General features: G+C 36.8%; 1 non-coding gene across 1 annotated transcript; it reads left to right on the forward strand.

Moving 5' to 3' along the window:
* The first annotated feature begins 1,841 nt into the window (after window positions 1-1,841).
* LOC126765624 (small nucleolar RNA U3) lies at window positions 1,842-2,045 on the forward strand. The gene has a single exon (XR_007668501.1). It is a non-coding gene; the product is annotated as a small nucleolar RNA U3 (small nucleolar RNA).
* The last annotated feature ends 9,059 nt before the right edge of the window (window positions 2,046-11,104 follow it).

Consider the following 11,104-nt stretch of genomic DNA (forward strand, 5'->3'; position numbering starts at 1 on the left):
GATGAGCTGTATGAGATATACGATGACATTGACATAGTTCAGCGAATTAAAAGACAGCGGCTACGCTGGCTAGATCATGTTGTCAGCTCTGAAAGTATTCGACGCAGTACCCGCCGGGGGAAGCAGAGGAAGAGGAAGGCATCCACTCCGTTGGAAAGACCAGGTGGAGAAAAACCTGGCTTCGCTTGGAATATCCAATTGGCGCCACGTCGCGAAAAGAAGAAACGATTGGCGCGCTGTTGTTATCTCGGCTATAATCGCGTAGGCGGTGTCTGCGCCAATTAAGATGAAGAATATCATTGCCATCGTGGTTTCGTATTGTTCGAGGCAGTTTTAATATTTGGATGATGCCGGAGCTTTCATGTTTTGTGTGAGTTCAGCGTCGTCAGTATCTAGGACTGTATTGTACGCTGACAGAAAGCGTGCCCATATGCTATGTATACATTGAATTTTTAAATTAAGAACCGATTCTGTGTTGTCATTAGTAAGAGAAGCCGAAAATAGTGTGCAGTATCTAATAAAACTGTCACATTCAGTTATAAACCTTGATTTGCTTCTTTTTTGTTTGGCACCCTGCGTGTAGCTTCTGAAGATGTGCTTTGTGATTTATCATCATCAACCATTTTTGAAATATTCAATAATTGAGTGTTCTTGGCTTATCCTCTTTTGATTTCTTAGACTGAATTTACTGTTTTGCTTTGAAATATAATTAAAAAATTGGTTATATGAGCAAATGTATAAAGAGAAATATAACTTTTATTGTAAAACAATTAAATTATATAAATTGGCGAAAGCGTATTCACCGCATAAATCGTCTCAATAAATATCCGTATATAATTATTGTTATTTAAATGAGTTTTTAGTACTTGTATCATTTAAGAAAGAAAAAGAAAAAGAAAATAATAATAAGCAAGAATATACGTATGTATGTATATATTTATTTTCATATGGTTATCCTTTATATTTATATGTTACTATATCGTTTCCCTTATAGTTTGGCACAATTGTTATATATGTACATATGTAATACGTATGTGCAATATAGCGAAAAGGGCGAAAAACTGGAAATATATAAATATATAACTTCTTATGTATTTGTAGATATGGTATATCAACATTTAAATACGTAAGTATGAATGCAAATATTTTGTTACTTGCATCTGCATACGTTTGCAGAAAAAAGAAAGCGAAAAGAAATCTGCGATAAGCAATAGATGTACATATGTATCTGAGTATGTACCTACTTATATATTAAGGTGGACCAAAAATAGTTTTTGAAGTTATACTTCTTATACGAGTTCGGAAAAGGTTGCGATAGATTCAGGTTGCGCAACCTTGCTCAATATGAATCTACGCAACCTTGTCTGCGAAGATGTTCGAGCAGCAAGCGAAGCGGTGACAATCGGCGATCGTTTGTTCGTTTCTTTCGGCACAGCTCGGCTTTTCTACCAACAACACAATGTTGCCATGCTTATGCTGTTGTTGTTTTTGTAGAACAATGTTTCAATTTTTGGTTGGTGACATATTCAATTAAAAATAAATTCTGTTGGCATTCGAATCTACGAGCTCGTCGTAACTTTTTAAGCGCTTACCACCAACACCACCATTGACACTTGTATTGCCTTGTCCTAATTATGGTTTGGTTATGCACGAAAGAAATATACAATGGATCGCCGATTGTTACCTCTTTCCTTGCTGCTGCTGCGCATATGTATGTTTGTATGCTTGTGCATTATTGAAGTTATGCTTCTTTTTCTTTCGTTTGTCTTTCATTTCTGCGAATTCTCAACTATTTTGCGTATATTTTGGTTGAAATACTCTGCGTTGGCCGTTGAAAAATTAAGGCTATACTTTACAGGATCATTTCTGTAGTTAGTCTTCATTTATATTTTTTTGGAAACCGACCCGCAATGACGAAGAATATCGTTTTATCTGACCGCGTGAGGTTTAAGAAGTTCATTTCTAATTTTGTCTTGTGGCATATTAGAAATGATGTTTCTTCGAAAATCGTTCGCTTACAACGGATAAAACGACTTCTGAGTGGTGATTTTAATAAATAAATTCCTTTTGGTTGAAATGCTCTGCGTTGGCCGTTGAAAAGTTAAGACTATACTTCGCAGGACCATTCATTCCTTTCATTTCTTCAAAGAAATTAATGACCTTTAGAAATATGCATATTTGCATTATTTCGTTGTCATTTCCATATTCGTAGCAATAAAATTTCTATGGCATAAGTAAAGTAATGGCCGCCGATTGCCGCTGTAGCAGCTTCGCCTACAAACATGCGTAAATATGTATGTATGTATACGTATGATCGTGAATACATATCGACGCAGATTTTTGCGAGAAGCACCAGAAAGTTGTGCAATTTATGATTTTTAGCTTTTGCCATCGTCGCGAAAGACGACTTGTTGGCAAAGGCATGCTCGGGGAGATGTTACGGCCTCTGTTTTTATGAATGAAGCGAGATCGCTTGTGGAATTTGCGCCTGCAAATTTCATGAATGAAATCGTTTTTGTTGTAAAATTTACTACACTTGTTCTTTGCCAATTTGGCTGCCATATTGACTTGTGAAGATCAATTTTTTGTTGGTGACATATTCATATGTGTACGCATATGTATGTTTGTATGCTTGTGCATTATTTGTTTGGCAATGTATGCAAATATATGTACATAGAAGTATATATAAATGTATGAACATGCAAGTCAATGCGCGCACATGTAATAAGTATATTGATAAGTGATGAAAATATGATTTCAATTTCTGAACGCGCACCGATAACTGCTGGGCCTTCAACGCGTGTTGATGGATTACAAAAGAGAGATGATTACGCTGCATATTCTCTTCTGCAAGGAAGAGACAGAACTACTTTTCTAGTCAAAGTTCCTTCATTTTATTTGCATAATAAATTTATAAAATGTGAATTTAAGTTTTCAAGTTTTCTTTCATACAAAATGATATGCATTTCTTGAAATATCACTAAGAAGTATAACTTCATCCGCGCGTAGGGACTCGACGCACCTTTTTTTTCTTCGTTTGTTCTTAGTTACAATGAAAATCTCATCCGACATGACAAAAAACAAGTTCTAGTAAGACCTGAGCTCTTAATATTAATATTAAGAGGTGTCTCATCGATATTTTCGATTTCCCATATAAATAACACAGGAAATTTTGTTCTTTTTGTTTGGAGTTTTAATGTATACAAACAAATAATTGGTAAGCGAGTATCAATACTTATTCTTATAGGAAATTTACCGATCTACAAAAAAGGTCGAAACCATTTTTTGGCTGAGTCAACTCATTCAAAGTTATTCGTAGTTAAAGTTCAACAGAAAATTATAAAAAATGATTTCCACAATTTTTCATCTTATATTACAAGTTAATGGCTAATAAACATAACAAATCATATTTTTCGCTTATCGAGTGTTTAGCGATGTAACCATAGAATTTTCACAAAATATCGAAAATCGTTTAATAAAATCAATTTTTTAAGTATGTACTTAATTTAAACAAAAACTTTGAGCTCTACTCTATGGGAATGATGACTTAGAAACATTAATCGTTCCTTGAAAAAATAATGTGTCCTATTTGCTCCTGACTCTCGGGAAATGTAAATTAGTAAAAGCCATTTTCAGTAATTTTTCGATTACAATACAACTTTTAATTTCATATCTCTGTCATATTGATTATTTCAAAATTAAACTAAAGCCATTTTGTTACAATCGGGAAATTTTTGTCGGTGATTTTTAACAACATAAGGGAACTGTGGGACGGCATTTCAAATTCCTTACGTACAGCTGCAACCGAAACCATTGGTTTTCGGAAAGAGCAAAAGAACAGCTGGTACGACGAGGAGTGCCGTGTCGCAGCGAAGAGAAAACAGGCTGCCTACCTCGCAACGTAACGATCGACCACTACACGTGCGGGATGGGATAGATACCGAGAGTTGAAGAGGGAAGCGAGACGCATTTGCAGACAGAAGAAGAAAGAGGCCGAAATGCGTGAGTACGAAGAGCTTGATAAGCTGGACGACAGGGGTAATGCTCGAAAATTCTACGAAAAAATGCGGCGGCTTACAGAAGGTTTCAATACCGGAGCATACTCTTGTAGAACCCCCAAAGGTGATCTAGTCACTGATGCCCAGAGCATAGTTAAATTATGGAGGGAACACTTCTCCAGCCTGCTGAATGGCAGTGAACGCACAACACCAGGAGAGGGAGAACCCGATTCCCCAATCGATGACGATGGAGCGGACGTTCGATTACCCGACCATGAAGAAGTACGAATAGCAATTGCCCGCCTCAAGAACAACAAAGCGGCAGGGGCCGACGGACTGCCGGCTGAGCTATTCAAACACGGCGGCGAAGAACTAATAGGGAGCATGCATCAGCTTCTTTGTAAAATATGGTCGGACGAGAGCATGCCCAACGATTGGAATTTAAGTGTGCTATGCCCAATCCATAAAAAAGGAGACCCCACAATCTGCGCCAACTACCGTGGGATTAGCCTCCTCAACATCGCATATAAGGCTCTATCGAGCGTATTGTGTGAAAGATTAAAGCCCACCGTCAACAAACTGATTGGACCTTATCAGTGTGGCTTCAGACCTGGAAAATCAACAACCGACCAGATATTCACCATGCGCCAAATCTTGGAAAAGACCCATGAAAGGAGAATCGACACACACCACCTCTTCGTCGATTTCAAAGCTGCTTTCGACAGCACGAAAAGGAGCTGCCTTTATGCCGCGATGTCTGAATTTGGTATCCCCGCAAAACTAATACGGCTGTGTAAACTGACGTTGAACAACACGAAAAGCTCCGTCAGGATCGGGAAGGACCTCTCCGAGCCGTTCGATACCAAACGAGGTTTCAGACAAGGCGACTCCCTATCGTGCGACTTCTTCAACCTGCTCCTGGAGAAAATAGTTCGAGCTGCAGAACTAAACAGAGAAGGTACCATCTTCTATAAGAGTGTACAGCTGCTGGCGCATGCCGATGATATTGATATCATCGGCCTCAACACCCGCGCTGTTAGTTCTGCTTTCTCCAGACTGGACAAGGAAGCACAGAAAATGGGTCTGGTAGTGAACGAGGGCAAAACGAAATATCTCCTGTCATCAAACAAACAGTCGTCGCACTCGCGACTTGGCTCTCACGTCACTGTTGACAGTCATAACTTTGAAGTTGTAGATAATTTCGTCTATTTAGGAACCAGCATTAACACCACTAATAATGTCAGCCTGGAAATCCAACGCAGGATTGCTCTTGCCAACAGGTGCTACTTCGGACTGAGTAGGCAATTGAAAAGTAAAGTCCTCTCTCGACGAACAAAAGCTTCCCCGTCCTGCTATATGGTGCAGAGGCTTGGGCGATGACAGCAACCGATGAGTCGACGTTACGAGTTTTTGAAAGAAAAATTCTGCGAAAGATTTATGGTCCTTAGCGCATTGGCCACGGCGAATATCACATCCGATGGAACGATGAGCTGTACGAGATATATGACGACATTGACATAGTTCAGCGAATTAAAAGACAGCGGCTACGCTGGCTAGGTCATGTTGTCCGGATGGATGAAAACACTCCAGCTCTGAAAGTATTCGATGCAGTACCCGCCGGGGGAAGCAGAGGAAAAGGAAGACCTCCACTCCTTTGGAAGAACCAAGTGGAGAAGGACCTGGCTTCGCTTGGAATATCCAATTGGCGCCACGCAGCGAAAAGAAGAAACGACTGGCGCGCTGTTGTTAACTCGGCTATAATCGCGTAAGCGGTGTCTACGCCAATTAAGAAGAAGAAGATTTTTAACAACTTGCTATAAATATTGCAATTGTTTTTCATTTTTAGAAGGACATTTGTTGTAATCCTCTATTAAAGCAACACCTCTTTCTGCTACATCTTGACCACGCTGAGACGCTTAAAAAACTCCTGATTCTCTTGATAGCTTTCACCCTGTGACCAAGATTCCACATTTCTGTCACTGAAGTCAGTAGGTAAATCGAATTTTTGAAATATAGTCATGAACTTTTTGAAATAAAGTCACTCAGATCTACTGATAAGAATTGGTCTGAAGTTCCTGGCTCAATTTCAAATTTTTTTTTTGGATCAGTGTTTATTTCTCTTTTATTCAAAGCTTGAATCATTTTCTGTTTTATGGGTAGAGGCACATTAACATCAAAAAGATAAATAATGGCTAACTGTTCACTCAAATCCCACAGGTGATTTTTCATTTTTGAACAAGCTGTTGTTGATACGGAGCTGTTGACAGTTTTACACTCAACTAAGTCTTACATGTAGGTCAGCTCATTGTATTTTGCCAGAATCATAAATGGAGCACTGCACCAAGCTTTTAAATACATTTTAACGAGAAAAATACAAACTTCACGTAAGCCATCGAATTCTCGCGCTGTTAGTTTAAATTCTTCTCTAAAGAGAAAAATTTTTAACGAATAAATGGCTTTTGCCATCCAACGAGCATGATAAACTGGACCTGGATATTTAAACGTAAAGTTCGGTTTTGGCTTTTCCCCCCAAAAAATCAGCGATAGCTCCAGAAGTTCTTTATAGTCATCTCATGGTTCACAAACTTGTAAAGTCGACATACAAATTTCAAACTCTGATATGTTCATTAAGAACACATTGCGTTTATAATTTTTATAAAGTCTAATTTATGAATTTGTACCGGTAAATTTTCTTCAATCAATGTTACTAATGTTTGTTTGCTATTTGATAATACTTCATTAACTGTACTATCGTCAATTCCAACCTTGAAATTTGAGTAGAGTTCAAAGTTTTTGTTTAAATTAAGTACTTAAATAATTGATTTTATTAAACAATTATCGATATTTTGTGAAATTTCTATAGTTACATTGCTAAACACTCGATAAGTTTTACAAAAAATATGAGTTATGTTTATTAGCCATTAATTTGTAATATAAGATGAAAAATTGTGGAAATCATTTTTTATAATTTTCTGTTGAACTTTAACTACGAATAACTTTGAATGAGTTGACTCAGCCAAAAAATGTTTTAGACCTTTTTTGTAGATCGGTAAATTTCCTATAAGAATAAGTGTTGATACTCGCTTTCCAATTATTTGTTTGCATACATTAAAAATCCAAACAAAAAAAACAAAATTTCCTGTGTTATTTATATGTTAAATCGAAAATATCGATAATATTAATATTAAGAGCTCAGGTCTTACCAGAACTTGTTTTTTGTCATGTCGGATGAGATTTTCATGGTAACTAAAAACAAAAAAATAAAAACTATTTTTGGCCCACCTCAATATATGGTATCGTGTGTGCCCTAAAAATAAGGTGACATTTGAATTTAAACTGCGCGCGTCGAAGGATTTGGAGAATTATTTTTTTTTTAGGTTGGTAGTACTGTCAGTCACATTTATGTCAAATTTCATGTCAAAATATTCATTAGTGTTTGAGATACGTGTCGTTTTGTGAGCTGCTAAAAGTGAGTTTTTCGTTTTCTGCGATGTCGAAATTTGTTGAGCAAAGAATTTGAATTCAATTTTGTTTACGGAATCAATTTTCTGCTGCGGATACGTTGAGGATGGTGCAGAAAGCCTTTGGTGATGAGGCTATGTCTAAAAAAAATGTTTACAAGTGGTATAGTGAGTTCCAAGCCGGCCGTGAACGTGTCGAAGACGAAGAGCGTCCAGGGCTACCATTAACCTCAACCGACGAGGCTCACGTTCAACAAATCAAAGATTTGGTGTTGAAAAACCGTCGATTAACAATTAGAGACCTTGCTGATGAAGTTGGCATATCGAAAGGCTCAGCCAGTACCATTTTGAAGGATGTTTTGGGCCTCGAGCGCGTCAAATCTCGACTGGTACCGAAAACATTAAATTTTTTGGAAAAAAGGCGTTGCGTTGAAGTGTGGGAAACGATGCTTTCCGACTACCAGGGTCTCATGAAACGCATACCAACTGGCGATGAGACTTGGATCTATGCCTACAACCCCGAAACAACCGATCAATCGAGCAAATAAAGTACCAAAAGAGAGCCGAGACCAAAAAAATCGCGCCAAAGTCGCTCAAAAATCAAGGTCATGTTAACTCTTTTCTTCGATTATCGTGGTGTTGTGCATTATGAATTCCTTCCAACCGGTCAAACAGTCAACAAGGAATATAATTTGAACGCTATGCGTCGTTTGCGTAACGCTATCCGCCTAAAAAGGCCGGAATTGTGGAAAGACAATTCTTGGTTTTTACACCACGATAATGCACCATCCCATACTGCCCTCGTAATTCGTGATCATTTCGCCAAAAACTCAGCCCATATCGTTCCGCAACCACCGTATTCACCTGATCTGGCGCCGTGCGACTTCTGGCTGTTTACCAAGCTCAAAAGACCGCTCCGGGGACACCGTTTTTATATGATAGAGATGATTCAAGCCGCAGCGAAGACGGAACTGAAGACCATCCCGCAAAGTGACTACAACCAGTGTTTCGAAGATTGGAAAATCCGTTGGCATAAGTGCATTGGATCGGGAGGGGATGAAATTGATTTGGAAGAATAAATAAAGAATTTTCAAAATAAATATAATGTCGCTTTATTTTTGGGCACAGTAGTATATATATGTATACATTTATAAACATATATATTTATATACAGTACATACACATATATCCAAATATATAAATATTTTTTATTGCCGATTAATGCTTACCTTTGTGTATCAAAGCACAAAATATTCCCAAATATAAAAAAAAAAACAAAAAATAATACAAAATTCAAGTAACTCACTTGCACAAATACCTGCGATAAGCAGGATTGCCTTAGATAAGTAACTGTCAACTCTACTGTCGTTGGCAAATATAAGAATATTTTGAAGTTAGCGTGAGCGACAACTGTCGGCCTGCAGTCGTGTAGTCGTGCAGCTGTCTAAATAACTGTGTCCATTAGAACGTGTGTATTTTAACATTTGACAGATGTTACTTGCAGTCTGTCGCGCTCTATGTGTTCAGCACTTAAGTAAAAGTAAAAGCAAAAACAAAAAAAAAATTATATAGTGACATATTCACTTCACACTCAACCTAATTGAATCCAATTACTGTGGCACAGCCACTTTTTAATAAACAAATAAAAAATAAAACTGAGTATCGCTTTCCGCGGTTAAACTTAATTAAAAACCAAATAATAATAAGCGATTCTGGGCGGTCTCGCTCACTTAACATAAACAAATAACCATTAGCCAGTATAGTATAGTTAACCTAAATAAATAACCAATAGCAAGTATAGTTAAGATTCTCTGTTCTCCCAAAGAAAATAGTCTTCAGCCAAATCGGAAATAACAAGGACGTGCACTCGCAATTCTGCGTTTGTATTTAGTTTATTAGGGATTTGTGTCAGATTTATTTGACTCATTTTACTGGCGCAGTCGGTAGGATAGTTAAAAGAACCGCAAGTGAATAAGAAATTAACTTTTATAATTTGATACTTGCAAAAGGTTGCTGTTCTGTTCGCGCTTCAACTGGGAAAATATATCCACCTCGGTTATCGCAACTAAGATAAATAAATAAAGTGAAATAAAAGAATTCAAACAAACTACAAAATGGCACAACCAGTTATCATATTAAATGAAGGCAATCTCAATCAACTCCTCCTTTCAAGGAAGAATCAGAAACTCTTTTTATTTTCATCAGTAGAGTTGACTTTAATTTGTCTCTTTACCAAACTAATGCCGTACGACAACAGCGCATTCTACTCAGAAACCTGGATGGCCTACCTTCAAGCTTAGATTGATTGCGGAGTACAAACCCCAGACGCCCAACTACAAATTGTTCTTGAACTTCCGCGAGACACCTTACAAGGGAAGTTTGTGAGCAATCTGCGAGGAAGCTGAGAGACTTCGTAATTTATTTGCAAGCGATTAGGGACTCAATAAAGGTAGTAATGCGTAAATTACCAATTCAATTATTTACCATTTTAGCTCACCTTGATATTGCAGATTTAAGATCATTAATTAATGTAGGACAAATGATTGAATTTATGAAGAACATGGTAATTTTGAAAAAAAAAATAATTACGGTGAAAATAAAAATAAGTTTCAAAATCCAAGACTATTAAATCCAAACAATCAAACCCAATATCAGCAAAGATACTCCCAATATTCACAACCAATGCAACCATATAATCCATACATGCAATCACACAGCAATCCCCAAACACAGCAAATGTTTAATGATACACCTATGGGATACTGACAAAATTATTTCGGACTCAATAAGTACTCAAACACTTAACCCCATTTTTACAGAAATCCACTTCTCCAATTTAATTTAAAAAAACATTCACCTCATCAACCACAACAAACACCCACACCAAATAACCCAAATATCCAAACAACACAAGGAATCAAACGACCAAGGCCATCGCACAGTGTACAAACTAAAATGTCTATTTATGAACTCAGGCTACAAGACGTACAAGAATACAAACAAAACAAGCAAGAACTATATGACCAAGAATACCCTGACTATATTCAACTCCAGGACCACATTAATAATGAACTAAGTCAAACACCAACCGATCAAAATTAACTTAAGTTTAATGAAAATTTTCAGTTAGAAGCCCCGGAAAATATCAATACTTAGAAATCAAGCACATAAATTGTACTTACAAATGCTTGATTGACACAGGCAGCACAATTAATATGATACAAAAATTTGTTTTTTCTCTCTTCCAATCCAAAATATAGAATGCGAAGTTTTTACATCGAACGGCACCGTGGTACTTAAAAATTGCGTTATCATACCTAGCAACAACATATTTCAAACACCCTATTAATTTTATTTGCATGATTTTTCTAAAGATTACGATATGTTAATCGGCAGGGAACTCTTTAATAAAGCACAAGCTATTATAAATTATTAAACAATTTCACTTTTTGATAAGACATACCAGTTTGTGGATTCTGACATAGTTAAATATCAATTTTACTTTACCCAAAATATACTAGATTCATACGAAAATTTAATTCCCACAGCTATCAAAAAATTTGAACTTTAACTTTTTCAATTGGATCATCGTAATCGAGAAGAAACTACCTAATTAAATCATTTACTAAACAAATTTAAAAATTT

Source organism: Bactrocera neohumeralis, unplaced genomic scaffold, assembly GCF_024586455.1.
Source record: "Bactrocera neohumeralis isolate Rockhampton unplaced genomic scaffold, APGP_CSIRO_Bneo_wtdbg2-racon-allhic-juicebox.fasta_v2 cluster10, whole genome shotgun sequence".
Lineage (NCBI taxonomy): Eukaryota > Metazoa > Arthropoda > Insecta > Diptera > Tephritidae > Bactrocera > Bactrocera neohumeralis.